This window comes from Lutra lutra, chromosome 9 (assembly GCF_902655055.1).
Source record: "Lutra lutra chromosome 9, mLutLut1.2, whole genome shotgun sequence".
Taxonomy (NCBI): Eukaryota; Metazoa; Chordata; class Mammalia; order Carnivora; family Mustelidae; genus Lutra; species Lutra lutra.
Genome location: NC_062286.1, coordinates 120,219,598 through 120,235,904, shown reverse-complemented (window position 1 = coordinate 120,235,904; position 16,307 = coordinate 120,219,598). Strand labels below are relative to the sequence as shown.

Here is a 16,307-nt window from a genome sequence, read left to right as displayed (position 1 = left end):
ATTTTATTTCTTCTTCTTTGAGTGTTTCATTTGGTTGCTTTTATATACCCATTTTTTGAAAAAAGATTTTTACTTATTTATTTGACAGACAGAGATCACAAGTAGGCAGAGAGGCAGGCAGAGAGAGATTGATTTGGGGCTTGATCCCAGGACCCTGGGATCATGACCTGAGCTGAAGGCAGAGGCTTTAACCCACTGAGCCACCCAGGTGCCCCTATATACCCATTTTAAAAATCAATTTTAAATAATTCCTTTTTCTGTCATTCCTATTACAGATTTTTTTTCTTATTCCATTTCTTTTCTGTTATCAATTAAGTAGGATTTTCCTTCCGAACCACAAAAGCAAGATAGGCATATTAAAACTATTTGAGCATCATCTGAAGTACATGAAGAAGCCAATCCTCTCCTCTTCTCCTCTTCCTGTCTTCCAACCTACCTAAGTATAATAGCCTAGAGTGGTTCTTTCATATTTTTCTCTATAGTCTTAGAAGCAATACTGATTCATTTTCTCTCTTACAAGATTATCATGATGCCATACACATTATTCTACAAATTCTGAATTTTTTACTTTATAGAATATACATTTCATTCTGTGTCATTAAACAGATATATTATTTTTTTCTAGCTACATAATGTTTCATTTATGTAGGTTTCTTTTTTTTTTTAAGATTTTATTTATTTGAGAGAGAGAGAGAGAGTGAGAGAGAGCATGAGAAGGGAGAAGATCAGAGGGAGAAGCAGGCTCCCCGCGGCGCTGGGAGCTGGTTGCGTGACTCTATCCCAGGACTCTATCCTGAACTCTGGGATCATGACCTGAGCTGAAGGCAGTGTCTTAAGCAACTGAGCCACTCAGGTGCCCCAATTTATGTAGGTTTCTGAAGGAGCATCAAGTTTTTTCTAATTTTATTTTCCCCATCACAAACAGTGGATATCCTTGTGCATATATCTTTAAGAAATGGAGTTTTTACTTCTGTAGGGTAATGGAGTAGTAAGCTTATAATGTAAGTATTATGAATTTCCAGGTTATTTTCCATAAAGGTTGCAGTTCTTATTCCCACTTGCACTGGATAACAGTTACCTTTTTAGTTTTTGCCAATCAGCTGAGAAGAGTTTTCTTATTTTTATTTTCATTTCCCAGACCATTAATAAGTTGTATACATTCACTGGACATTTGTATTCCCTATTCTGCAGATTGCCTTTACCAATTCTTTATTTATTTTTCTCTTGGGGTGTTAATTTTTTACTCTTTAATCAACTTGCAGGTGCTTTTGTGTATTTAGAATATTAATCCCTTTTTTGTCATATGGAACAAATATATTATTCCGAAAGTCTATCATATGGCTTTTGACTTTGCGGTTTCTTTTGACATATATACTATTTTGATTTTTACCTGATGATGTCTGTCAGTCTTTATTACTTTTTTTTTTTTTTAAAGATTTTATTTATTTATTTGACAGAGAGATCACAAGCAGGCAGAGAGGCAGGCAGAGAGAGGAGGAAGCAGGCTCCCTGCTGAGCAGAGAGCCCGATGCGGGGCTCAATCCCAGGACTCTGAGATCATGACCTGAGCCGAAGGCAGCGGCTTAACCCACTGAGCCACCCAGGCGCCCCAGTCTTTATTACTTCTGAGTTCATGTCTTGCTCATCATCACCCCACTAATGAATTTTTATTTTATTTCTATATTTTTGTTTTATTGTTACTAATTTTTTACCTTAATTTTGTTTTTCTCTTTTTTGCAGTTTGGGAAGATTTATTTCTTTGTGCCTTTTTTTTTTTTTTAGCATAAATAAACTGTTTATCTTGCCATTGAATTTCCTCTTCTCATCAAAATATTCTTTTTATTGTTTGGCGATAAGCACAGTATAGATTTTCTAGTTTTTAAGTAATCTCTTTTGAACTTTGAAGAAATACTTTTTAAATTGTTTTGAATCCTGTATCTTTGTTTGAAAGTATTAGCAATAGTGTATTCACCTACTACAGTCTGCCTACAGGTTTCCTAAGTGGACTTATCTAGTTCATCAACAATGATGAAATGGTAGCTATAGGATTTAAAAGCTGATCTTAGGACTTCAGTGTTTGATTTGAAAAGTGACAGTTTTAAGAGCATAAAGCAAAAAAAAAGAAAAGAGAGAAAGAAAAGCCTGATAACGCTGTAATTGTGAATATAAGACAATGGAGAAGAAGAAGCACTGGTAAACTCTCAGAATGGCGGCCTAGGGACTGCTGTAACTTTGAGCCCAGATCTCATGATTTAACTGCGTTGGAAATTTAATGGAGAGAAAAAAAAGCCATTGTGCTTTTTAAAAAGATTTTATTTATTTGACAAAGAGAGAGAGAGCATAAGGAAGGGGAATGGGAGAGGGAGAAGCAGGCTTCCCGCTGACTGGTCTGGATCCCAGAACCCTGGGATCATGACCTGATCTGAGGGCAGTTGCTTAACCAACTGAGCCATTGTTCTTTAAAGTTGTCTTCCATCTTACAGTAAGACAATATTTATTATTATTATTATTATTAATTATACCATATTTTTCTAGTGCTTTTATTTTTTTTAATTATTTTTATTAACATATAATGCATTATTTGCCCCAGTGGTACAGGTCTGTGAATCGTCAGGCTTAACACATTCCACAGCACTCACCATATCACATACCCTCCCCAGTGTCCATAACCCAACCACCCTCTCCCTACCCCCCTTCCCCCAGCAACCGTCAGTTTGTTTTGTGAGATTGAGAGTCTCTTATGGTTTGTCTCTCTCCTGATCCCATCTTGTTTCTAGTGCTTTTAAAATGAATTGTTTTGTAAAGAGGTATCACATATGAAATGAAAGACTTTCCTGCTAATAAGAAGCTTTAAGTTATTCACTCAGGCCTCAATGTTTTCATTAGGATATTAGACCAGATGATTGCCAAGGGCTCTGCTAAGATTCTCAATTTATTTTAGGGAATTTTTAGTAGTTCTATATTGTAGGATTTTATCAACTTTTCAATGTTATATGTATTTCATATATTTCGAGCATGTATTAAAAGACTTTACTCCAAACCTGTATTATTATTATTATTAATATTTTTTACTGTAGCTTTACACTTGATCTTAGCCAAAAGGCCGAGAAGTGATACTGTGGTTTTATTAGGATTAAAAGAACACAGTGGTGTTCATAATTAGAACAGGATGTATAAAGTTTTTAGATATACATATAGTTTTTTCTAAATTTTGCTTTATCCACTTTCATGGCATCTAACAATATGGGGAAAATCTCTTTGAACCCCTGACTTATTTTGTTGGTTTATATTGTGCTTAGTTAAATTAACTGCATTTGTGTTAGGATGAGTAGTTCTAGGAATCTCATAGTTCATGAATTTATCTTTTGTTTCTTATACTAAAATGTCAGAATTGAAATTTAAAAATTAATGTAATTGGGGCTCCTGGGTGGCTCAGTGGGTTAAAGCCTCTGCCTTCGGCTCAGGTCATGGTCTCAGGGTCCTGGGATCGAGCCCCGCATCTGGCTCTCCGCTGAGCAGGGAGCCTGCTTCTCCCTCTGCCTGCCTCTCTGCCTACTTGTGATCTCTGTCTGTCAAATAAATAAATAAAATCTTTTTAAAAAATTAATGTAATTATTCCCTAATCCCTTAAATTGTCTATTATTCCTACCAGGAACAAACCAGTTGTTGCTACAGGATTGAAATGCCGATCTCTGACAGGCATTTTGTGGATCCTTTCAGGGTACTAAGTTTCTATGATTTGATTATAAGTTTGCATAAATTTTCTCTTGGGAGCCCTCAACTTAGGAACAGGAAGCAAGTAATAGTTTTATAAGAGATTGATAAGGTGTAGGGAGGATGGGATTGGATCTTTAGTTGTGCCATGGCAGGTCATTTTGACAGTTCACATTTAACTGTTTATTCACTTTTTAAATGCCTTATAAATTATCCTGAAACTTTTAAGTCTATGTGGTTAACAGGTCAACTTATTTTAAGTACTTTAAGTACTTAAAGTACTTAAGTACTAAGTAATACTTTACTAGTTCTTAGTAAGTACTAAATAATATCCAGATTTAGGCATTCATATAAATGTTATTTAAATTTCTCATTCTACAAAGTTTTTGTTTCTTATATAGTAACTTCAGGAGCAAGAAAGTACCTGTCCTGCTTGGTACATAATAAGCAGTTGGTAAAAGGTAGTTGAACGAATGCATCCATTGGAAGTATTCAAATTCTGGATTAGAAATTATGAGGGACTTCTCTACACATAATTTCTATTTATTTATTTATTTTAAGATTTTATTTATTTATTTGACAGAGATCACAAGTAGGCAGAGAGGCAGGCAGAGAGAGAGAGAGGGGAGCAGGCTCCCTGCTGAGCAGAGAGCCCGATGTGGGACTCGATCCCAGGACCCTGAGATCATGACCTGAGCCGAAGGCAGCGGCTTAACCCACTGAGCCACCCAGGCGCCCCCACATAATTTCTATTTAAACAATAACTCATGGAGGTGCCTGGCTGGCTCAGTCAGTGGAGCATGTGACTCTTGATCTCCGGGTTGTGAGTTCAAGCCCCACACGTTGGTTATAGAGATTACTTAAAAATAAAGTCTTTAAAAAAATAATAACTTACGGTCTGTAGGTTTGAAATGATTTCACTTGATCTTAGCCAAAAGGCTGAGAAGTGATTGAAATGATTTCAAAATATAAAGTTAAAAACTCATGTAGAAGAGTCTCTTGGTAAAGTATTAAGGAAATTATTACTAGCCATCTTTTTTTTAAGATTTTATGTTTAAGTGATCTCTGTACGCAACATAAGGCTTGAACTTAAAACCCCAAGATCAAGAGTCACATGCTCTAGTGACTGAGCCAGCCAGGCACTCCTGTTACTGGCCATCTTTGAGAAGGAAAGGTTTTACACCCAGATAACAAATCTGGAAGACTTATATTTGGCACAAGCTGAAGATATGCTTTTATTTATGAGGGAGAATCCAGAAGAATTCTAGGATTCTTATTTTACAAAGCTGTTTATTTAAAGTATAGTTGTCACACTAATGTGACTTTGGTTTCAGATGTACACCATAGTGATTTGACAAGTCTATTCATTGTGCTGAGTTCACCATAAGTGGCATCTCTCACCCTAAAACTCTTATTAGAATATCATTGACTATATTCCTTAAGCTGTACCTTTCATCCCCATGACTTACTCATTATATAACTGGAAGCCTGGACCTACCTCCCACTCCCCTTCACCCATTTTGCCTATTCCCCACCCCCATTACAAATCTATTTAAAACATTTGAATAGAGATATTCATTGGTTAAAGTGAAAGCAGATAGAATAATAATTAAATTAGGCTTTTTAAACTTCTTTATGTAGATGATATAGCAGCTGCGATAGTGCACAATCGTGAACGTAGGACATCTGTATTTTCTGTTTACTTGTTTGGTTTTTGCATTGTCATTTGTGATGAAAAATTTTCAGAGTATAAGTAGGAGAATAAATGTTAAATTAAAAAGTATATTATTATCAGTACATTTATAGTTTTACAACAGAAAGAGTAGGAAAGTGACAAGAAAGATTTAGTCTGTAGCTGACTACATACATGATCTAGGGCAAATCATGTAATCTCTGTTTCTGCTTCATACTTCTTTGGAATCCTTCAGGATTTCTGCCCAAGACAGATTTATCTGTTTTTTAGTATTTGTTAACTAAAGTATAACACATACAATGCAAAGGACCCGAATGATACGGATAGTAAATTATAAAATGAACACACTTGTATAATGACTATTGTTTTTTAAAAAGCTTTCTTTTTTTTTTTTTTAAAGATTTTATTTATTTATTTGACAGATAGAGATCAAAAGTAGGCAGAAAGGCAGTTAGAGAGAGAGAGAGAGAGAGAGAGAGGAGGAAGCAGGCTCCCTGCTGAGCAGAGAACCTGACACGGGACTCCATCCCAGGACTCTGGGATCACGACCCGAGCCGAAGGCAGAGGCTTTGACCCACTGAGCCACCCAGGCACCCCTTTAAAAAGCTTTCTTGATGATTATGAAAACTTTTCTTTTTAAGAAACACTGGATTTGAGACTATAGGTAATCTCATGTCTTTTAACAAGCCTTTTTAGAGTGAAATTAGCAGAAACAATGGTAGAAAGAAGGAATTTGGCCAGTTACAAAAATTTACTTTGAATAGATTTATTTGGCTTATATATTTAGTCTTTTCTTCTGATGTTTCTCTTCTTCCTCTTTGCCCTTTTCCCTTTCTGTCTAGGTCCTGGATGGAATGGAGAGGGGTCCTACTGAACATCTGTTATCTTTTCTGAGAGTGGTCAGAGGGTTCTTAAACAGGTCTGTTGTTTATATAGAATACAAATGCAATCTTGTTTTATTAAAAAAATTGATTCCAATTGATAAAAGGATTGAATTAGATTGAAATAGAGTTTACTTTTTAATTTTTTTTTTAAAGATTTTTTATTTATTTATTTGACAGAGATCACAAGTAGACAGAGAAGCAGGCAGAGAGAGAGAGGGAAGCAGGCTCCCTGCTGAGCAGAGAGCCCGATGTGGGACTCGATCCCAGGACCCTGAGATCATGACCTGAGCCGAAGGCAGCGGCTTAACCCACTGAGCCACCCAGGCGCCCCTAGAGTTTACTTTTTAAAAATAAGCATTTTGTTCTTAGTGTACGTGGGGCATTTTAGTTTGGTAGGCTGCATTTGACATGTAAATGGGACCCAGAGCAACTGAATTAAATGAGATCTGCCCATTAGAAAAGAAATTTCTTTCTTTCTTTTTTTTTTTTTAAGATTTTATTTATTTATTTGTCAGAGAGAGAGAGGGAGAGAGAGCGAGCACAGGCAGACAGAATGGCAGGCAGAGGCAGAGGGAGAAGCAGGCTCCCTGACGAGCAAGGAGCCCTATGTGGGACTCGATCCCAGGACACTGGGATCATGACCTGAGCCGAAGGCAGCTGCTTAACCAACTGAGCCACCCAGGCATCCCAGAAAAGCAGTTTCTTAACAGAAAAGCAAGTGAGCCTTATCTTTTTCAGTTATGTTGAATATAGGTAACATGGCAGAATTCTTTATTGGTTTCATTGGAAAGTACTAAGAAAAGATTAAAAGGTGAATATCTTATTTGTCTATGACTCTGGAGGGGAATGGAGGCCTGAGTAAATCCAAGAAGGAGAACATATGGCCCTCTTTCTCATGTTTTCAGAATTTATAACATTGGGAAAAAAGGTACCTTGCAGTCTCTGATTCAGAGAAAGACAAGTATATAGAGTTTTGGCATTGTTCCCCGCCCCCCATTCATCTATGTCTTACTCTGTCACCATGAATGAATTTTGTCATTATTCAATCAGATAAAAACCCTAGCATCAATAATTTGCCAAGTTCAAACTTGTCTTCACCTTGGACTCACCTGTTGAACTTGGCAAATTATTGATGCCTTTGCCTCTCTTCCTTCCCTACTCCTCACTCGTTTGTGATTTAATTGGCCTGGGGGTATGACAAGGGTTTCAGAACTTTTAAGAGGTCCCCAGGTGATTCTAAAGTACAGACAATTTTGGGAACCACAACTTTAGCTAAAGCAGATCTGGCCACTATTGCAACTTGTGAGTTTTTTTCCATAAATAAGAGGAAAAATATTTTGATTTAAGAACTCCGTGCTTTAGAAATAAGTCAGTCAGAGAAAGACAATTATCATATGATCTCACTGCTATGCAGAATTTAAGAAACAAGGTAGAGGATCATAGGGGAAGAAAGGAAAAAATTAAACAAGATTGAAACCAGAGAGGGAGGTAAACCATAAGAGACTCAATCTTAGGAAACAAATTGAGGGTTGCTGGAGGAAGCGGGTGGGGAGATGGGGTGGTTGGGTGGTGGACATTGGGGAGGGTATGTGTTGTGGTCCGTGCTGGGTATTATGTAAGACTGACAAATGACAGACCTGTACCCCTGAAACAATACATTATATGTTAATTAAAAAAAAAAAAAAGAATCCGTGCTTTATTTTTTTTTTTATTTTTTATTTTTTATTTTTTTTTTAAAGATTTTATTTATTTATTTGACAGAGAGAAATCACAAGTAAGCAGAGAGGCAGGCAGAGAGAGAGGAGGAAGCAGGCTCCCTGCTGAGCAGAAAGCCCGATGCGGGGCTCGAACCCAGGACCTGGGATCATGACCTGAGCCGAAGGCAGCGGCTTAACCCACTGAGCCACCCAGGCGCCCCAAGAATCCGTGCTTTAAACCTAAATTCTTACTAGAATGTAAGCCCCATTTAAGCAGATACTGTGTCTATATTTTTTTCATCATTGTATCTTTAGCATTTAGAACAATATCTGGCATATACTGCATGCCTAAATATTTGTTGAATGAGTGAATGAACCTGTCAGTCTCCAGTGAGGTGAGAGTATGCTTTTAGTGAATACTCCAGGGGTCTGAGAGAGTGGAGTGGAGAGACCAGCCTCTAGATAGAATCAGACTGCCTGGACTTGAATAATGGCTCTGTCACTTAATAGCAGTATGGTTATAAGCAGGTTACTCCTCTGTGCCTAAGTTCCCTCATTTGAAAAAAAAAAAGGAGGGGGGGCAATAGAATCTGTTTCATGGATTGTTGGGTGTACTAATTGAGTTCATAATGCAAAGTGCTTAGAACAGTGCCTGATATATAATAGTGTTCTGTAAGTTGTAGTTACTGAAAAATTCAGAACACCCTGGATTTTCTGCCTTTTGGATAATTTATCTGTAGAATACTGTTTGAAGGCTAATGCAGAATAATGGAAACAGTTGCATTAGATATAGTTAAGGTTTGATGAAGGTGTTGTTGTTGTTGTTGTTTTTGTCAACTTAATGAGGTGTAATTTACACACAGATTATCCATTTTATTTTTTTTTACTTGCATCCATTTTTTTTTCTTTTGTCTTTTTTTTTTTTTTTTTAAGATTTTACTTATCTATCTGACAGAAAGAGCGCACAAGCAGGGGGAGCAGCAGGCAGAGGAAGAGGGAGAAGCAGGCTCCCCAATGAGCAGGGAACCCGATGGGGGGACTCGATCCCAGGATCCTGGGATCATGACCTGAGCCAAAGGCAGTAACTTAACCAACTGAGCCACCCAGGCACCCCCCTGCATCGATTTTAAAGTGAAACATGTTTCGGTGGGTTTTGACAGATGTATTTATAGTTTATACTGTTTATTATGAAACAGCCACTACAACCAAGATACAGAAAATTTCCATCTCCCTGAAGTTTCCTTATACTCTTTGCAGCGTGTCCATTCCAGCACCCCCACCAATATATTGCTTTGCACTTTCAAGAGTTCTAGAAATTCATACATTATGTTCTCTTTTGTGTCTAGCTTCTTTCCCTCAGCATAGTTTTGATATGTATCCATGTTTTTGCATCAGTAGTTCATTCTTTTTTTTTTAAAGATTTTATTTATTTATTTGACAGACAGAGATCATGAGTAGGCAGAGAGAGAGAGAGGGAGAAGCAGGCTCCCTGCTGAGCAGAGAGCCCGATGCGGGGCTCGATCCCAGGACCCCGGGATCATGACCCGAGCCAAAGGCAGATGCTTTAACCCACTGAGCCACCCAGGCTCCCCAATTCATTCTTTTTTTAATGCCGAGTAGTATCTTGTTGTATGGATATAACATGTTTATCCATTTAACTTTGATGGACATTTGGGTTGGTTCCAGATTGATGATTGTGAATAAAGCTGCTATAAGCATTTTTACACAAGTCTTTGTGTAGACCTATTTTCATTTATTGTTGGGTAAATCCCTAGCAATAGAATTTCTGGGTTGTATGGTATATCTAACTTTTTAAGAAACTGCCAAACAGTTTTATTTATTTTTTATTTTTTAAATTTTTAAAAGAGATTTTATTTATTTATTTGACAGAGAAAGAGAGAGATCACAAGTAGACAGAGAGTCAGGCAGTGGGGTTGGGGGAGCAGGCTCCCTGCCAAGCAGAGAGCCTGATGCGGGGCTTGATCCCAAGACCCTGAGATCATGACCTGAGCTGAAGGCAGAGGCCCAACCCACTGAGCGACCCAGGCACCCCTGCCAAACAGTTTTAAAGGAGTGAATGTTCAGCAGGATATCTGTCCGTTAGTTATCTATTGTTGCATATAACGAATTACCACAAATTTTACAGCTTAGAACAACACATATTTATGGTGGCAGAGTTTCCATGGGTCAGGAATCTGGGTATAGCTTAGGTGGGTCCTCTGTGTTGGAGTCTCTCAGAGGTAGTAGTTAAGCTGTCAGGCAGGGCTAGAGTCTCATTTTAGTGCTTGAATGAGGAAGGAACTGCTTCTGAGATCATTTGGTTATTGGGAGAATTTACTTCCTCAAGGGATGTTGAATTAAGGGCCTTGGTTTCTCACTGGCTATTAGCTGGAGGCTACTTACTGTCAGTTCCTTGCCATGTGGCTTCTCCAGTTTGACATGCTGAGAAGGCAATAATTAAGGTCTTCTAGGGAAATAGAAGTCACCATCTTTTATAATCTAATCATGGAAGTGACATCCCATCATCAACATCTGTTGATGTTGAAGTCACTATCTTGCTTAGCCCACACTCATGGGGAGGAGATTACACAAGGATGTGAATACTGAAATAAATTAGTGGCCATCTTAGAAATACTTCTCCCAAAGAAGGCATGGCTTAATGCCTGGCTAGGTCTAGACAGGACTGGGGGGAAAACTAACTTGTGAAATTTTCTTTACCTTTCCTTTATCAAACTGTATGCCTTTCTTCCTTTTGTTTTTCACATCAGCCTCTCCCCACTTCAAGAACAGAGACATTAAGGTCACACTCACAGTGAGATTTTTATCTTGGGTGTTCTTATTTTTGAGAGATTCAACTAAGACATCTTCCTGAATCGTTTAGTGTTTATATATTAATTAATTATTAACAATTTATTTATTTATTTATTTATTTGATAGAGATCACAAGCAGGCAGAGAGGCAGAAAGAGAGAGAGGAAGGGAAGCAGGCTCCCTGCTGAGCAGAGAGCCCGATTCGGGGCTCCATTCCAGGACCCTGGGATCATGACCTGAGCCAAAGGCAGAGGCTTTAACCCACTGAGCCACCTGGGTGCCCCAGTGTTTATATATTATTTAAAAAATACATTTTATTATGGAAATTGAGACAGATACAAAAGTAGAATACTATTATGAACCTCTATGTACTTTTACCCACCTTCAACCATTTGGTTTTTTTTTAAAACCAATCTTTTATGTATAATTTACATACAATAAAATGTACTCGTTTTATTTTGTATTTACTTTGTATTTTGTCAAATGTATGTATCCTACCAATCAAGCTATAGAACATTTTCACTCCAAGTTATCTTGTGCCCCTGTTTAATTAATTTCCACCCCAGTCCCAGGCCAAGTACCCATCTGGTTTCTATTGCTGTTCATTTTGCCTGTTCTAAAATGTCATAGAAATGTTTGGACTCTTTTGATAATGAGTAAGTTTTGAGATTCACCCATATTGCGCATACCAGTAGTTCAGAGTTTTTCCAACCTTAGCACTATGGACATATTGGGCTGGATAATTTGTTTTTCAGACTGCCATGTGCCTTGTAGGATATTAGCATCCCTGACATCTGTCCACTATATGCCAGTAGCACTCCCCTCCTCTCCTTTGATTGTAGCAATCAAAAATGTCTCCACATTGCCACTTGTTGGGGACAAAAATCCCCTTCTTTTACTGGTAGATAATCCTTATGATACTTGCTCCTTTTTATTGTTGGGCAGTATTCCACTGTATGGGTGTACTACAGTTTATCCATTACTAATTGATAGCTATTTGGGCTGTGTCCAGTTTACTTTAAGTTTCAGGCTCATGGATAAAGTTGCTAGAAACTTTCTTAAGAAGTCTTTGTATAGACATGTTTTTATTTATTTGGGATAAATATCTAGAAGTGAGATTGCTGGGTCCTGTGATAAGTAAGTGCTTAACTTTATAAGAAACTGCCAAATTGTACATTTTTATGTTCCCACCAGTATGAGCGTTCCAGTTGCTCTAGATCCTTGTCAACATTTGATATTATCATTCTTTTAATTTAAGCCGTTATTTTAGGTGTGCTATTTCTATGTAGCTTTAATTTCCATTTTCCTGATAACTGATGATGTTGAGCATCTTTTTATGTGGTTGTTGTAAAGTGTTCAAATCTTTTGCCTGTTTTTCATTGCGTTGTCTTATTATTGAGTTTCCTTTGTCTTTGCCCTCATGTGTGCATAAACATGCACAGTTAGGGAATGCCTGGGTGGCTCAGTCATTAAGCATCTGCCTTCGGCTCAGGTCATGATGCCAGGACCTTGGGATCGAGTCCTGTATCAGGCTCCTTGCTCAGCAGGGAGCCAGCTTCTCCCTCTGCCTGCCACTCCCCCTGCTTGTGCACTGCCCCTGCCAATGAATAAATAAAATCTTTAAGAAATAAACATACACAATTAAGAAAATTGAAATAAGGGCGCCTGGGTGGCTCAGTGGGTTAAGCCGCTGCCTTCGGCTCGGGTCATGATCTCAGGGTCCTGGGATCGAGTCCCGCATCGGGCTCTCTGCTCAGCAGGGAGCCTGCTTCCTCCTCTCTCTCTCTCTGCCTGCCTCTCTGTCTACTTGTGATCTCTGTCTGTCAAATAAATAAATAAAATCTTTAAAAAAAAAAAAGAAAATTGAAATAATATAGTTTTATGTAGTTTCAAATTTAAGACATTTAAAACATTTCTCATGATGTTAAATATTTTTTTTAAGATTTAAGCAGGCTCCCCACTGAGCAAGGAGCCTGATGTGGGACTTGATTCCAGGACCGTGGAATCATGACCTGACCCAAAGGCAGATGCTTAACTGACTGAGCCACCCAGGCATCCCTCATGGTATTAAATATTTCTAAAAAGATGAATCTTAATGGAGAAGCAATACCTGAGAGAGGGTCTTCACGAGAACTCCACTATGTTGGCACAATTTTCTTGAACTTGTCAGCCTCCAGAGAACTGGGAGAAATAAATTTCTGTTGTTTATAAGCCACCCAGTGTGTGGTACTTAGTTATAGCAGCTCAGACAGACTCAGACAATTGTGAAATGAGCATTTAATAAATTTTTTTTCCAAATATTTGACCAGTTTGTCCCAAACTACAAAATTATCCTCCCCCACAAAGAAATGTGACACAAAATTCATCAATGAACAATCACAAGTAAATAAAGAGTCACTAACAGCAACCCACAAAGTGTAAGACAATATTTGCAATTCATATATCTGATAAGGGATTTGTATATAAATTATATCAAGAACTCAGTGTAACCAGAGACAGAGAAGGAAAGAAGGACACTACATAATCATAAAGGGAACAATCCAACAAGATTGCATCAACGGATAGATCATCTAACCAGAAAATCAACAAGGAAACAGTGGCTTTGAATGACACATTGGACCAGATGGATCCAACGGATATATTCAGACTATTTCATCCTTAAACAGCCGAATATATAGTCTTTTCAGTAGCACAAGGAACATTCTCCAAAAGAGATGACATGTCAGGCCACAGAACAAGTCTCAACAAATTAAAAAATGTTGAAGTCATACAGTGCATCTTTTCTGATCACAAGGCTATGCCACTAGAAATCAGCCATAAGAAAAAATTGAAGAAAGAACACAAATAATGGAGGTTAAATAACATAGTACTAAACGATGAATGGGTCCACCAAGATACCAAAGAGGAAATAAAAGAATACATGGAGAGAAATAAAAATGAAAATGCCAGAGTCCAAAGTCTTTGGGATGCAGCAAAAGCTGTTCTAAGAGGGAAGTTTCTAATAATATAGGCCAGCTGCAAGAAGCCAGAAAAATCTAAAATAAGCAACCTAACCTTACCTCTGAAGGAGCTAGCAAAAGAACAAGTAAAACTCAGGACGAGTAGGAGGAAGGAAATAATAAAGAATAAACAAAAATAAATGAAATAGAAACTGAAAAAACAATAAAACCAGTTAACAAAGCAGAGCTGCCTCTTTGAAAAGATCAACAAAATTGATAAACCTTTACCCAGACTCACAAAGAGAGAGAGAGAGAACTCAAACAAAATCAGAGATAAAAGAGGAGAAATAACTGACGCCACAGAAACACAAAGGATTATAAGAGAATATTATGAAAAATTATATGCCAACAGATTGGACATCCTAGAAGAAATGGATAAATTCCTAGAAACATAACCCCCCAAAACTGAATCAGGAAGAAATAGAAAATTTGAACAGAATGATTAACAGCAATGAAGTTGAATCAGTAATCAGATAACTCCCACCATATAAAAGTCTAGGACCCAATGGCTTCACAGGTGAATTTTATTAAACATTTAAAGAAGAGTTAATGCCTATTCTTCTCAAACTATTTGAAAACATATAAGAGGAAGAAAACTTCCAAATTCATTCTATAAAGCCAGCATTACCCTCACCCTAAAACCAGATAGAGACACCATAAAAAAAAAAGAGGCCAACTACGGGCCAGTATCTCTGATGAACATAATGCAAAATCCTCTACAGAATATTAGCAGGGATGCCTGGATGGCTCAGTCAGAAGAGCATGTGACTCTTAATCTCAGTGTTGCAAGTTCAAACACCACTTTGGGTATAGAGATTACTTAAAAATATATTAGCAAAAAAATTAACAAACCAAATCCAACAATATATTTAAAGAATGATTCACCATGATTAAGTAAGATTTATTCCTGGGATGCAAGAGTGACTCAGTATTTGCAAATCAATCAATGTAATACATCACACCAGTAAGAGAAATGATAATGATATATGATCATTTCAGTAGATGCAGGAAAAGCGTTTGACAAAGTACAACATCCATTCTTTTTTTTTTTTTTTAATTTTTTTTAATTTTTTTTTTAAAGATTTTATTTATTTATTTGACAGAGAGAGATCACAAGTAGACAGAGAGGCAGGCAGAGAGAGAGAGAGAGGGAAGCAGGCTTCTTGCTGAGCAGAGAGCCCGATGTGGGACTCGATCCCAGGACCCTGAGATCATGACCTGAGCCGAAGGCAGTGGCTTAACCCACTGAGCCACCCAGGCGCCCTACAACATCCATTCTTGATAAATACCTTCAACAAAGTGGGATTAGAAGGATTATACCTCAACATTATAAAGGCCATATATGCAGCTAATTTCATAATGGTAAAACTAAGAGTTCTTCCCCTAAGATCAGGAATAAGGCAAGGATGTCTACTCTTACCACTTTTATTCAGCATAGTACTGGAAGTCCTAGCCACAGCAGTCAGACAAGAAAAAGAAATAAAGGGCATCCATATTGGTAAGGAAGAAGTAAAACTGTCACTATTTGCAGATGTCATGATACATATATAGAAAACCCTGGGATACCTGGCTGCTTAGTCTGTAGAGCATGGGACTCATGCCCCATATTAGGCATGGAGCCTACTTAAAAAGAAACAAAAACAACCCCAAAGACTCCACCAAAAAATGACTAGAACTGATAAATGAGTTCAGTAAGATTGCAGGATATAAAATTAATATATGGAAATCCATTGCATTTTTATACACAAATAATGAAGTAGCAGAAAGAGAAATTAAGAAGACAATCCCACTTACAGTTGTACCAAAAAGGATAAAATACCTAGGAGTAAACTTAACCAAGAAGGTGAAAGACCTGTATTCTGAAAACTAGAAAACACTGATTAAAGAAATTGAAGATGACACAAACAAATGGAAAGATATTCCGTGCTCATGTATTGGGAGAACTAGTGTTAAAATGTCCATACTAACCAAAGCAATATACAGATTTTGTGCATCCCTAGCAAAACAGCACCATTTTTCACAGAACTAGAACAAATAATCCTAAAATGTGTATAGAACTACAGAAGACTCCGAAAAGCCAAAGCAGTCTTGAAAAAGAAGAATAAAACTTGAGGTATCACAATCCAGATTTCAAGATATACTGTGAAGCTGTAGTAATCAAAATAGGGTGGTACTGGTAGAGAAGTAGACACATAAAACAATAGAACAGAATAGAGAGCCCATAAATAAACCCACACTTACGTGGTCAATTAATCTATGGCATAGGAGGCAAGAATATGCGATGGAAAATAGTCCCTTCAACAAATTGTGGTAGGAAGACTGGATAGCTATATGCAAAAAAATGAAACTGGACCACTTTCTTTCACCATACACAAGAATAAACTCAAAATGGGTTAAAGACCTAGCTGTGAGACCTGAAACCAAAAAAAATGCTAGAAGAGAGTACAGGCAGTAATTTCTCTGACATCAGCTGTGTGGCAATGTTTTCCTAGATAATGTCTCCTGAGGCA

General features: G+C 37.5%; 1 protein-coding gene across 8 annotated transcripts in view; it reads left to right on the top strand.

Moving 5' to 3' along the window:
* NCOA6 (nuclear receptor coactivator 6) overlaps positions 1 to 16,307 on the top strand; it is a 105,874-nt gene that overhangs the window by 13,167 nt on the left and 76,400 nt on the right. For 7 of the 8 annotated variants that reach the window (XM_047746552.1, XM_047746551.1, XM_047746554.1 and 4 more), the window contains one exon: positions 6,250 to 6,326. The exons of the other annotated variant lie outside the window; for it this stretch is intronic. The gene's annotated coding sequence lies outside the window, so the exon portion shown is untranslated. The remainder of the gene's footprint in view (positions 1 to 6,249; positions 6,327 to 16,307) is intronic. 8 annotated transcript variants of the gene reach the window in all.